The sequence below is a fragment of the Phyllobates terribilis genome, unplaced genomic scaffold (genome assembly GCF_046119375.1).
Source record: "Phyllobates terribilis strain yellow unplaced genomic scaffold, ASM4611937v1 Scaffold_1042__1_contigs__length_457206, whole genome shotgun sequence".
Classification (NCBI taxonomy): domain Eukaryota; kingdom Metazoa; phylum Chordata; class Amphibia; order Anura; family Dendrobatidae; genus Phyllobates; species Phyllobates terribilis.
The window spans coordinates 170,738-184,581 of record NW_027363802.1 but is presented as its reverse complement, the minus strand read 5'-3'; the positions used below and the strand labels follow the sequence as shown (position 1 = coordinate 184,581).

General features: G+C 41.8%; 8 non-coding genes across 8 annotated transcripts; all 8 read left to right on the top strand.

Moving 5' to 3' along the window:
- Positions 1–205: 205 nt before the first annotated feature.
- On the top strand, positions 206–277 carry TRNAE-CUC (transfer RNA glutamic acid (anticodon CUC)). Its single transcript has one exon. It is a non-coding gene; the product is annotated as a tRNA-Glu (tRNA).
- Positions 278–1,899: 1,622 nt separating this feature from the next.
- On the top strand, positions 1,900–1,971 carry TRNAE-CUC (transfer RNA glutamic acid (anticodon CUC)). The gene has a single exon. It is a non-coding gene; the product is annotated as a tRNA-Glu (tRNA).
- Positions 1,972–3,592: 1,621 nt separating this feature from the next.
- Positions 3,593–3,664, top strand: TRNAE-CUC (transfer RNA glutamic acid (anticodon CUC)). The gene has a single exon. It is a non-coding gene; the product is annotated as a tRNA-Glu (tRNA).
- A 1,621-nt stretch (positions 3,665–5,285) lies between these two features.
- On the top strand, positions 5,286–5,357 carry TRNAE-CUC (transfer RNA glutamic acid (anticodon CUC)). The gene has a single exon. It is a non-coding gene; the product is annotated as a tRNA-Glu (tRNA).
- Positions 5,358–6,979: 1,622 nt separating this feature from the next.
- Positions 6,980–7,051, top strand: TRNAE-CUC (transfer RNA glutamic acid (anticodon CUC)). Its single transcript has one exon. It is a non-coding gene; the product is annotated as a tRNA-Glu (tRNA).
- A 1,621-nt stretch (positions 7,052–8,672) lies between these two features.
- Positions 8,673–8,744, top strand: TRNAE-CUC (transfer RNA glutamic acid (anticodon CUC)). The gene has a single exon. It is a non-coding gene; the product is annotated as a tRNA-Glu (tRNA).
- Positions 8,745–10,365: 1,621 nt separating this feature from the next.
- TRNAE-CUC (transfer RNA glutamic acid (anticodon CUC)) lies at positions 10,366–10,437 on the top strand. Its single transcript has one exon. It is a non-coding gene; the product is annotated as a tRNA-Glu (tRNA).
- A 3,315-nt stretch (positions 10,438–13,752) lies between these two features.
- On the top strand, positions 13,753–13,824 carry TRNAE-CUC (transfer RNA glutamic acid (anticodon CUC)). Its single transcript has one exon. It is a non-coding gene; the product is annotated as a tRNA-Glu (tRNA).
- Positions 13,825–13,844: the final 20 nt, after the last annotated feature.

The window sequence follows — 13,844 nt, the reverse complement described above, 5'->3', positions numbered from 1 at the left end:
TTCTAAGTTGGTGACAAAATCTCTCGAGAAAAGGAGGGAACAGTGCCCCGTGTGAGGCTCAAACTCACAACCTTCAGATTACGAGACTGACGCACTACCTACTGCGCTAACGAAGCAAGTTGCACCTGCAGATCTGCAGAAGTTTATTGTGCATAGCAGAAAACTTATTTTTTTCATAATGTCACTGAGACGTTAGCGCATCTTTTCCCATATGGTCTAGCGGTTAGGATTCCTGGTTCTCACCCAGGTGGCCCGGGTTCGACTCCCGGTATGGGAATGCACCTTTATCTTAGCTACTGCCACCATTCAAAGACTGACGCGTGTTTTTCAATCAAAAATGTTTCTGGTAGATTTTCACTTTGCAACAAAAATACTTAACATTGGCGATGCATTATGACTTTTGCAAAAGATTTCCTTTTGTTTCATAGCTTAAGCCTTTTTCAACTACACAGTTTTACACAAAAGTGTCAAGGGACTCAACAAGCCATGTGTCCTGTCAGTCATTAGGGCTCCCATGTTCTTTCTAATCGGAAACAGTTTAGAACTGAATTGGAAAGTTCAGAGTTAGTGACAAAATCTCTTGAGAAAAGGAGGATGGCACTTGTGAGCAAAAAACTCATGATCTTCAAATTATTCAACTGACGTGCCAAAAACCTTGACCATGTAGCGTGTTTTAGCTCTTGTAATGTTTATGTTTTGTATTCAAAGCAAAACACTCTTTTTTTTTTTTTTTTTTTTTTACACCTGTCTTGCTGTTTACTGTACTGCTTACACCATGTGGAGAAAGACTTAGTTAGTATTCCTATTTGACTGGTTCAATTCCTGCTATGGGAGAGACTTTTTTTTGGGACTAGTGTCCACATTCCAAAGCCGACACGTGCCTTGCAGACAGAATCAGTTTAGGTTGGAACTGCTCTTTGCTGCCAAAAATGCAGACCACCAGATTTTTTGGATATTTATTTGCGCAAAAGCTTATTTGATGTCATATCTCAAACCATTCATATCTCTCACTTTTAATTCCTGGGTGTTAAGGGACTCAACAAGCCTTTATCCCTGTCTGTCATTGGAGCTCCCCTTCCATCAATTGGTGATGTTTTGTTACTGAATGGAAAAGAGCTGTGACTCTCTAGCCAAGATAGTGGCAAAATCAGTTACGGAAACAAGGTACCAGTGCCCCATGTGAGAATCGAACTCACGACCTTCAGATTACGAGACTGACGCGCTACCTGCTGCGCTAACGAGGCAAGATGCATGTAATAATCTGCGGAAGTTGCTTGTGCAAAGCAGTACACCTCTTTTTTTTCATATTGTAAGTGAGCTGGCAGTACATCTTCTCCCGTATGGTCTAGCGCTTAGGATTCCTGGTTTTCACCCAGGTGGCCTGGGTTCGACTCCCGGTATGGAAACGCATCCTTTTCTACACCGTTGCCAACATTCAAAGACTGACGTGTGTTTTTAAAACAAACGTATTTCAGGTAGGATTTGTTTTTTTCAGGCAAAAATGCTGAACGCCCGCGTTTTGGCACTTCATTCTGACCCTTCACGCAAGATTCAATTTGGATTCGTAGCTCAACTCATTCTCAACCACCCCTTTTTACACCAAAGTGTCAAGAGACTCAACAACTCATGGGTCCTGTAAGTTATTTGGATTCCCATTTCCTTTCTAATGGAAAACGTAGAATTGAATGGAAAAGTTCTAAGTTGGTGACAAAATCTCTCGAGAAAAGGAGGGAACAGTGCCCCGTGTGAGGCTCAAACTCACAACCTTCAGATTACGAGACTGACGCACTACCTACTGCGCTAACGAAGCAAGTTGCACCTGCAGATCTGCAGAAGTTTATTGTGCATAGCAGAAAACTTATTTTTTTCATAATGTCACTGAGACGTTAGCGCATCTTTTCCCATATGGTCTAGCGGTTAGGATTCCTGGTTCTCACCCAGGTGGCCCGGGTTCGACTCCCGGTATGGGAATGCACCTTTATCTTAGCTACTGCCACCATTCAAAGACTGACGCGTGTTTTTCAATCAAAAATGTTTCTGGTAGATTTTCACTTTGCAACAAAAATACTTAACATTGGCGATGCATTATGACTTTTGCAAAAGATTTCCTTTTGTTTCATAGCTTAAGCCTTTTTCAACTACACAGTTTTACACAAAAGTGTCAAGGGACTCAACAAGCCATGTGTCCTGTCAGTCATTAGGGCTCCCATGTTCTTTCTAATCGGAAACAGTTTAGAACTGAATTGGAAAGTTCAGAGTTAGTGACAAAATCTCTTGAGAAAAGGAGGATGGCACTTGTGAGCAAAAAACTCATGATCTTCAAATTATTCAACTGACGTGCCAAAAACCTTGACCATGTAGCGTGTTTTAGCTCTTGTAATGTTTATGTTTTGTATTCAAAGCAAAACACTCTTTTTTTTTTTTTTTTTTTTTACACCTGTCTTGCTGTTTACTGTACTGCTTACACCATGTGGAGAAAGACTTAGTTAGTATTCCTGGTTGACTGGTTCAATTCCTGCTATGGGAGAGACTTTTTTTTGGGACTAGTGTCCACATTCCAAAGCCGACACGTGCCTTGCAGACAGAATCAGTTTAGGATGGAACTGCTCTTTGCTGCCAAAAATGCAGACCACCAGATTTTTTGGATATTTATTTGCACAAAAGCTTATTTGATGTCATATCTCAAACCATTCATATCTCTCACTTTTAATTCCTGGGTGTTAAGGGACTCAACAAGCCTTTATCCCTGTCTGTCATTGGAGCTCCCCTTCCATCAATTGGTGATGTTTTGTTACTGAATGGAAAAGAGCTGTGACTCTCTAGCCAAGATAGTGGCAAAATCAGTTACGGAAACAAGGTACCAGTGCCCCATGTGAGAATCGAACTCACGACCTTCAGATTACGAGACTGACGCGCTACCTGCTGCGCTAACGAGGCAAGATGCATGTAATAATCTGCGGAAGTTGCTTGTGCAAAGCAGTACACCTCTTTTTTTTCATATTGTAAGTGAGCTGGCAGTAAATCTTCTCCCGTATGGTCTAGCGCTTAGGATTCCTGGTTTTCACCCAGGTGGCCTGGGTTCGACTCCCGGTATGGAAACGCATCCTTTTCTGCACCGTTGCCAACATTCAAAGACTGACGTGTGTTTTTAAAACAAACGTATTTCAGGTAGGATTTGTTTTTTTCAGGCAAAAATGCTGAACGCCCGCGTTTTGGCACTTCATTCTGACCCTTCACGCAAGATTCAATTTGGATTCGTAGCTCAACTCATTCTCAACCACCCCTTTTTACACCAAAGTGTCAAGAGACTCAACAACTCATGGGTCCTGTAAGTTATTTGGATTCCCATTTCCTTTCTAATGGAAAACGTAGAATTGAATGGAAAAGTTCTAAGTTGGTGACAAAATCTCTCGAGAAAAGGAGGGAACAGTGCCCCGTGTGAGGCTCAAACTCACAACCTTCAGATTACGAGACTGACGCACTACCTACTGCGCTAACGAAGCAAGTTGCACCTGCAGATCTGCAGAAGTTTATTGTGCATAGCAGAAAACTTATTTTTTTCATAATGTCACTGAGACGTTAGCGCATCTTTTCCCATATGGTCTAGCGGTTAGGATTCCTGGTTCTCACCCAGGTGGCCCGGGTTCGACTCCCGGTATGGGAATGCACCTTTATCTTAGCTACTGCCACCATTCAAAGACTGACGCGTGTTTTTCAATCAAAAATGTTTCTGGTAGATTTTCACTTTGCAACAAAAATACTTAACATTGGCGATGCATTATGACTTTTGCAAAAGATTTCCTTTTGTTTCATAGCTTAAGCCTTTTTCAACTACACAGTTTTACACAAAAGTGTCAAGGGACTCAACAAGCCATGTGTCCTGTCAGTCATTAGGGCTCCCATGTTCTTTCTAATCGGAAACAGTTTAGAACTGAATTGGAAAGTTCAGAGTTAGTGACAAAATCTCTTGAGAAAAGGAGGATGGCACTTGTGAGCAAAAAACTCATGATCTTCAAATTATTCAACTGACGTGCCAAAAACCTTGACCATGTAGCGTGTTTTAGCTCTTGTAATGTTTATGTTTTGTATTCAAAGCAAAACACTCTTTTTTTTTTTTTTTTTTTTTACACCTGTCTTGCTGTTTACTGTACTGCTTACACCATGTGGAGAAAGACTTAGTTAGTATTCCTGGTTGACTGGTTCAATTCCTGCTATGGGAGAGACTTTTTTTTGGGACTAGTGTCCACATTCCAAAGCCGACACGTGCCTTGCAGACAGAATCAGTTTAGGATGGAACTGCTCTTTGCTGCCAAAAATGCAGACCACCAGATTTTTTGGATATTTATTTGCACAAAAGCTTATTTGATGTCATATCTCAAACCATTCATATCTCTCACTTTTAATTCCTGGGTGTTAAGGGACTCAACAAGCCTTTATCCCTGTCTGTCATTGGAGCTCCCCTTCCATCAATTGGTGATGTTTTGTTACTGAATGGAAAAGAGCTGTGACTCTCTAGCCAAGATAGTGGCAAAATCAGTTACGGAAACAAGGTACCAGTGCCCCATGTGAGAATCGAACTCACGACCTTCAGATTACGAGACTGACGCGCTACCTGCTGCGCTAACGAGGCAAGATGCATGTAATAATCTGCGGAAGTTGCTTGTGCAAAGCAGTACACCTCTTTTTTTTCATATTGTAAGTGAGCTGGCAGTACATCTTCTCCCGTATGGTCTAGCGCTTAGGATTCCTGGTTTTCACCCAGGTGGCCTGGGTTCGACTCCCGGTATGGAAACGCATCCTTTTCTACACCGTTGCCAACATTCAAAGACTGACGTGTGTTTTTAAAACAAACGTATTTCAGGTAGGATTTGTTTTTTTCAGGCAAAAATGCTGAACGCCCGCGTTTTGGCACTTCATTCTGACCCTTCACGCAAGATTCAATTTGGATTCGTAGCTCAACTCATTCTCAACCACCCCTTTTTACACCAAAGTGTCAAGAGACTCAACAACTCATGGGTCCTGTAAGTTATTTGGATTCCCATTTCCTTTCTAATGGAAAACGTAGAATTGAATGGAAAAGTTCTAAGTTGGTGACAAAATCTCTCGAGAAAAGGAGGGAACAGTGCCCCGTGTGAGGCTCAAACTCACAACCTTCAGATTACGAGACTGACGCACTACCTACTGCGCTAACGAAGCAAGTTGCACCTGCAGATCTGCAGAAGTTTATTGTGCATAGCAGAAAACTTATTTTTTTCATAATGTCACTGAGACGTTAGCGCATCTTTTCCCATATGGTCTAGCGGTTAGGATTCCTGGTTCTCACCCAGGTGGCCCGGGTTCGACTCCCGGTATGGGAATGCACCTTTATCTTAGCTACTGCCACCATTCAAAGACTGACGCGTGTTTTTCAATCAAAAATGTTTCTGGTAGATTTTCACTTTGCAACAAAAATACTTAACATTGGCGATGCATTATGACTTTTGCAAAAGATTTCCTTTTGTTTCATAGCTTAAGCCTTTTTCAACTACACAGTTTTACACAAAAGTGTCAAGGGACTCAACAAGCCATGTGTCCTGTCAGTCATTAGGGCTCCCATGTTCTTTCTAATCGGAAACAGTTTAGAACTGAATTGGAAAGTTCAGAGTTAGTGACAAAATCTCTTGAGAAAAGGAGGATGGCACTTGTGAGCAAAAAACTCATGATCTTCAAATTATTCAACTGACGTGCCAAAAACCTTGACCATGTAGCGTGTTTTAGCTCTTGTAATGTTTATGTTTTGTATTCAAAGCAAAACACTCTTTTTTTTTTTTTTTTTTTTTTACACCTGTCTTGCTGTTTACTGTACTGCTTACACCATGTGGAGAAAGACTTAGTTAGTATTCCTATTTGACTGGTTCAATTCCTGCTATGGGAGAGACTTTTTTTTGGGACTAGTGTCCACATTCCAAAGCCGACACGTGCCTTGCAGACAGAATCAGTTTAGGTTGGAACTGCTCTTTGCTGCCAAAAATGCAGACCACCAGATTTTTTGGATATTTATTTGCGCAAAAGCTTATTTGATGTCATATCTCAAACCATTCATATCTCTCACTTTTAATTCCTGGGTGTTAAGGGACTCAACAAGCCTTTATCCCTGTCTGTCATTGGAGCTCCCCTTCCATCAATTGGTGATGTTTTGTTACTGAATGGAAAAGAGCTGTGACTCTCTAGCCAAGATAGTGGCAAAATCAGTTACGGAAACAAGGTACCAGTGCCCCATGTGAGAATCGAACTCACGACCTTCAGATTACGAGACTGACGCGCTACCTGCTGCGCTAACGAGGCAAGATGCATGTAATAATCTGCGGAAGTTGCTTGTGCAAAGCAGTACACCTCTTTTTTTTCATATTGTAAGTGAGCTGGCAGTACATCTTCTCCCGTATGGTCTAGCGCTTAGGATTCCTGGTTTTCACCCAGGTGGCCTGGGTTCGACTCCCGGTATGGAAACGCATCCTTTTCTACACCGTTGCCAACATTCAAAGACTGACGTGTGTTTTTAAAACAAACGTATTTCAGGTAGGATTTGTTTTTTTCAGGCAAAAATGCTGAACGCCCGCGTTTTGGCACTTCATTCTGACCCTTCACGCAAGATTCAATTTGGATTCGTAGCTCAACTCATTCTCAACCACCCCTTTTTACACCAAAGTGTCAAGAGACTCAACAACTCATGGGTCCTGTAAGTTATTTGGATTCCCATTTCCTTTCTAATGGAAAACGTAGAATTGAATGGAAAAGTTCTAAGTTGGTGACAAAATCTCTCGAGAAAAGGAGGGAACAGTGCCCCGTGTGAGGCTCAAACTCACAACCTTCAGATTACGAGACTGACGCACTACCTACTGCGCTAACGAAGCAAGTTGCACCTGCAGATCTGCAGAAGTTTATTGTGCATAGCAGAAAACTTATTTTTTTCATAATGTCACTGAGACGTTAGCGCATCTTTTCCCATATGGTCTAGCGGTTAGGATTCCTGGTTCTCACCCAGGTGGCCCGGGTTCGACTCCCGGTATGGGAATGCACCTTTATCTTAGCTACTGCCACCATTCAAAGACTGACGCGTGTTTTTCAATCAAAAATGTTTCTGGTAGATTTTCACTTTGCAACAAAAATACTTAACATTGGCGATGCATTATGACTTTTGCAAAAGATTTCCTTTTGTTTCATAGCTTAAGCCTTTTTCAACTACACAGTTTTACACAAAAGTGTCAAGGGACTCAACAAGCCATGTGTCCTGTCAGTCATTAGGGCTCCCATGTTCTTTCTAATCGGAAACAGTTTAGAACTGAATTGGAAAGTTCAGAGTTAGTGACAAAATCTCTTGAGAAAAGGAGGATGGCACTTGTGAGCAAAAAACTCATGATCTTCAAATTATTCAACTGACGTGCCAAAAACCTTGACCATGTAGCGTGTTTTAGCTCTTGTAATGTTTATGTTTTGTATTCAAAGCAAAACACTCTTTTTTTTTTTTTTTTTTTTTACACCTGTCTTGCTGTTTACTGTACTGCTTACACCATGTGGAGAAAGACTTAGTTAGTATTCCTGGTTGACTGGTTCAATTCCTGCTATGGGAGAGACTTTTTTTTGGGACTAGTGTCCACATTCCAAAGCCGACACGTGCCTTGCAGACAGAATCAGTTTAGGATGGAACTGCTCTTTGCTGCCAAAAATGCAGACCACCAGATTTTTTGGATATTTATTTGCACAAAAGCTTATTTGATGTCATATCTCAAACCATTCATATCTCTCACTTTTAATTCCTGGGTGTTAAGGGACTCAACAAGCCTTTATCCCTGTCTGTCATTGGAGCTCCCCTTCCATCAATTGGTGATGTTTTGTTACTGAATGGAAAAGAGCTGTGACTCTCTAGCCAAGATAGTGGCAAAATCAGTTACGGAAACAAGGTACCAGTGCCCCATGTGAGAATCGAACTCACGACCTTCAGATTACGAGACTGACGCGCTACCTGCTGCGCTAACGAGGCAAGATGCATGTAATAATCTGCGGAAGTTGCTTGTGCAAAGCAGTACACCTCTTTTTTTTCATATTGTAAGTGAGCTGGCAGTAAATCTTCTCCCGTATGGTCTAGCGCTTAGGATTCCTGGTTTTCACCCAGGTGGCCTGGGTTCGACTCCCGGTATGGAAACGCATCCTTTTCTGCACCGTTGCCAACATTCAAAGACTGACGTGTGTTTTTAAAACAAACGTATTTCAGGTAGGATTTGTTTTTTTCAGGCAAAAATGCTGAACGCCCGCGTTTTGGCACTTCATTCTGACCCTTCACGCAAGATTCAATTTGGATTCGTAGCTCAACTCATTCTCAACCACCCCTTTTTACACCAAAGTGTCAAGAGACTCAACAACTCATGGGTCCTGTAAGTTATTTGGATTCCCATTTCCTTTCTAATGGAAAACGTAGAATTGAATGGAAAAGTTCTAAGTTGGTGACAAAATCTCTCGAGAAAAGGAGGGAACAGTGCCCCGTGTGAGGCTCAAACTCACAACCTTCAGATTACGAGACTGACGCACTACCTACTGCGCTAACGAAGCAAGTTGCACCTGCAGATCTGCAGAAGTTTATTGTGCATAGCAGAAAACTTATTTTTTTCATAATGTCACTGAGACGTTAGCGCATCTTTTCCCATATGGTCTAGCGGTTAGGATTCCTGGTTCTCACCCAGGTGGCCCGGGTTCGACTCCCGGTATGGGAATGCACCTTTATCTTAGCTACTGCCACCATTCAAAGACTGACGCGTGTTTTTCAATCAAAAATGTTTCTGGTAGATTTTCACTTTGCAACAAAAATACTTAACATTGGCGATGCATTATGACTTTTGCAAAAGATTTCCTTTTGTTTCATAGCTTAAGCCTTTTTCAACTACACAGTTTTACACAAAAGTGTCAAGGGACTCAACAAGCCATGTGTCCTGTCAGTCATTAGGGCTCCCATGTTCTTTCTAATCGGAAACAGTTTAGAACTGAATTGGAAAGTTCAGAGTTAGTGACAAAATCTCTTGAGAAAAGGAGGATGGCACTTGTGAGCAAAAAACTCATGATCTTCAAATTATTCAACTGACGTGCCAAAAACCTTGACCATGTAGCGTGTTTTAGCTCTTGTAATGTTTATGTTTTGTATTCAAAGCAAAACACTCTTTTTTTTTTTTTTTTTTTTTACACCTGTCTTGCTGTTTACTGTACTGCTTACACCATGTGGAGAAAGACTTAGTTAGTATTCCTGGTTGACTGGTTCAATTCCTGCTATGGGAGAGACTTTTTTTTGGGACTAGTGTCCACATTCCAAAGCCGACACGTGCCTTGCAGACAGAATCAGTTTAGGATGGAACTGCTCTTTGCTGCCAAAAATGCAGACCACCAGATTTTTTGGATATTTATTTGCACAAAAGCTTATTTGATGTCATATCTCAAACCATTCATATCTCTCACTTTTAATTCCTGGGTGTTAAGGGACTCAACAAGCCTTTATCCCTGTCTGTCATTGGAGCTCCCCTTCCATCAATTGGTGATGTTTTGTTACTGAATGGAAAAGAGCTGTGACTCTCTAGCCAAGATAGTGGCAAAATCAGTTACGGAAACAAGGTACCAGTGCCCCATGTGAGAATCGAACTCACGACCTTCAGATTACGAGACTGACGCGCTACCTGCTGCGCTAACGAGGCAAGATGCATGTAATAATCTGCGGAAGTTGCTTGTGCAAAGCAGTACACCTCTTTTTTTTCATATTGTAAGTGAGCTGGCAGTACATCTTCTCCCGTATGGTCTAGCGCTTAGGATTCCTGGTTTTCACCCAGGTGGCCTGGGTTCGACTCCCGGTATGGAAACGCATCCTTTTCTACACCGTTGCCAACATTCAAAGACTGACGTGTGTTTTTAAAACAAACGTATTTCAGGTAGGATTTGTTTTTTTCAGGCAAAAATGCTGAACGCCCGCGTTTTGGCACTTCATTCTGACCCTTCACGCAAGATTCAATTTGGATTCGTAGCTCAACTCATTCTCAACCACCCCTTTTTACACCAAAGTGTCAAGAGACTCAACAACTCATGGGTCCTGTAAGTTATTTGGATTCCCATTTCCTTTCTAATGGAAAACGTAGAATTGAATGGAAAAGTTCTAAGTTGGTGACAAAATCTCTCGAGAAAAGGAGGGAACAGTGCCCCGTGTGAGGCTCAAACTCACAACCTTCAGATTACGAGACTGACGCACTACCTACTGCGCTAACGAAGCAAGTTGCACCTGCAGATCTGCAGAAGTTTATTGTGCATAGCAGAAAACTTATTTTTTTCATAATGTCACTGAGACGTTAGCGCATCTTTTCCCATATGGTCTAGCGGTTAGGATTCCTGGTTCTCACCCAGGTGGCCCGGGTTCGACTCCCGGTATGGGAATGCACCTTTATCTTAGCTACTGCCACCATTCAAAGACTGACGCGTGTTTTTCAATCAAAAATGTTTCTGGTAGATTTTCACTTTGCAACAAAAATACTTAACATTGGCGATGCATTATGACTTTTGCAAAAGATTTCCTTTTGTTTCATAGCTTAAGCCTTTTTCAACTACACAGTTTTACACAAAAGTGTCAAGGGACTCAACAAGCCATGTGTCCTGTCAGTCATTAGGGCTCCCATGTTCTTTCTAATCGGAAACAGTTTAGAACTGAATTGGAAAGTTCAGAGTTAGTGACAAAATCTCTTGAGAAAAGGAGGATGGCACTTGTGAGCAAAAAACTCATGATCTTCAAATTATTCAACTGACGTGCCAAAAACCTTGACCATGTAGCGTGTTTTAGCTCTTGTAATGTTTATGTTTTGTATTCAAAGCAAAACACTCTTTTTTTTTTTTTTTTTTTTTTACACCTGTCTTGCTGTTTACTGTACTGCTTACACCATGTGGAGAAAGACTTAGTTAGTATTCCTGGTTGACTGGTTCAATTCCTGCTATGGGAGAGACTTTTTTTTGGGACTAGTGTCCACATTCCAAAGCCGACACGTGCCTTGCAGACAGAATCAGTTTAGGATGGAACTGCTCTTTGCTGCCAAAAATGCAGACCACCAGATTTTTTGGATATTTATTTGCACAAAAGCTTATTTGATGTCATATCTCAAACCATTCATATCTCTCACTTTTAATTCCTGGGTGTTAAGGGACTCAACAAGCCTTTATCCCTGTCTGTCATTGGAGCTCCCCTTCCATCAATTGGTGATGTTTTGTTACTGAATGGAAAAGAGCTGTGACTCTCTAGCCAAGATAGTGGCAAAATCAGTTACGGAAACAAGGTACCAGTGCCCCATGTGAGAATCGAACTCACGACCTTCAGATTACGAGACTGACGCGCTACCTGCTGCGCTAACGAGGCAAGATGCATGTAATAATCTGCGGAAGTTGCTTGTGCAAAGCAGTACACCTCTTTTTTTTCATATTGTAAGTGAGCTGGCAGTAAATCTTCTCCCGTATGGTCTAGCGCTTAGGATTCCTGGTTTTCACCCAGGTGGCCTGGGTTCGACTCCCGGTATGGAAACGCATCCTTTTCTGCACCGTTGCCAACATTCAAAGACTGACGTGTGTTTTTAAAACAAACGTATTTCAGGTAGGATTTGTTTTTTTCAGGCAAAAATGCTGAACGCCCGCGTTTTGGCACTTCATTCTGACCCTTCACGCAAGATTCAATTTGGATTCGTAGCTCAACTCATTCTCAACCACCCCTTTTTACACCAAAGTGTCAAGAGACTCAACAACTCATGGGTCCTGTAAGTTATTTGGATTCCCATTTCCTTTCTAATGGAAAACGTAGAATTGAATGGAAAAGTTCTAAGTTGGTGACAAAATCTCTCGAGAAAAGGAGGGAACAGTGCCCCGTGTGAGGCTCAAACTCACAACCTTCAGATTACGAGACTGACGCACTACCTACTGCGCTAACGAAGCAAGTTGCACCTGCAGATCTGCAGAAGTTTATTGTGCATAGCAGAAAACTTATTTTTTTCATAATGTCACTGAGACGTTAGCGCATCTTTTCCCATATGGTCTAGCGGTTAGGATTCCTGGTTCTCACCCAGGTGGCCCGGGTTCGACTCCTGGTATGGGAATGCACCTTTATCTTAGCTACTGCCACCATTCAAAGACTGACGCGTGTTTTTCAATCAAAAATGTTTCTGGTAGATTTTCACTTTGCAACAAAAATACTTAACATTGGCGATGCATTATGACTTTTGCAAAAGATTTCCTTTTGTTTCATAGCTTAAGCCTTTTTCAACTACACAGTTTTACACAAAAGTGTCAAGGGACTCAACAAGCCATGTGTCCTGTCAGTCATTAGGGCTCCCATGTTCTTTCTAATCGGAAACAGTTTAGAACTGAATTGGAAAGTTCAGAGTTAGTGACAAAATCTCTTGAGAAAAGGAGGATGGCACTTGTGAGCAAAAAACTCATGATCTTCAAATTATTCAACTGACGTGCCAAAAACCTTGACCATGTAGCGTGTTTTAGCTCTTGTAATGTTTATGTTTTGTATTCAAAGCAAAACACTCTTTTTTTTTTTTTTTTTTTTTACACCTGTCTTGCTGTTTACTGTACTGCTTACACCATGTGGAGAAAGACTTAGTTAGTATTCCTGGTTGACTGGTTCAATTCCTGCTATGGGAGAGACTTTTTTTTGGGACTAGTGTCCACATTCCAAAGCCGACACGTGCCTTGCAGACAGAATCAGTTTAGGTTGGAACTGCTCTTTGCTGCCAAAAATGCAGACCACCAGATTTTTTGGATATTTATTTGCACAAAAGCTTATTTGATGTCATATCTCAAACCATTCATATCTCTCACTTTTAATTCCTGGGTGTTAAGGGACTCAACAAGCCTTTATCCCTGTCTGTCATTGGAGCTCCCCTTCCATCAATTGGTGATGTTTTGTTACTGAATGGAAAAGAGCTGTGACTCTCTAGCCAAGATAGTGGCAAAATCAGTTACGGAAACAAGGTACCAGTGCCCCATGTGAGAATCGAACTCACGACCTTCAGATTACGAGACTGACGCGCTACCTGCTGCGCTAACGAGGCAAGATGCATGTAATAATCTGCGGAAGTTGCTTGTGCAAAGCAGTACACCTCTTTTTTTTCATATTGTAAGTGAGCTGGCAGTAAATCTTCTCCCGTATGGTCTAGCGCTTAGGATTCCTGGTTTTCACCCAGGTGGCCTGGGTTCGACTCCCGGTATGGAAACGCATCCTTTTCTGCACCGTTGCCAACATTCAAAGACTGACGTGTGTTTTTAAAACAAACGTATTTCAGGTAGGATTTGTTTTTTTCAGGCAAAAATGCTGAACGCCCGCGTTTTGGCACTTCATTCTGACCCTTCACGCAAGATTCAATTTGGATTCGTAGCTCAACTCATTCTCAACCACCCCTTTTTACACCAAAGTGTCAAGAGACTCAACAACTCATGGGTCCTGTAAGTTATTTGGATTCCCATTTCCTTTCTAATGGAAAACGTAGAATTGAATGGAAAAGTTCTAAGTTGGTGACAAAATCTCTCGAGAAAAGGAGGGAACAGTGCCCCGTGTGAGGCTCAAACTCACAACCTTCAGATTACGAGACTGACGCACTACCTACTGCGCTAACGAAGCAAGTTGCACCTGCAGATCTGCAGAAGTTTATTGTGCATAGCAGAAAACTTATTTTTTTCATAATGTCACTGAGACGTTAGCGCATCTTTTCCCATATGGTCTAGCGGTTAGGATTCCTGGTTCTCACCCAGGTGGCCCGGGTTCGACTCCCGGTATGGGAATGCACCTTTATCTTAGCTAC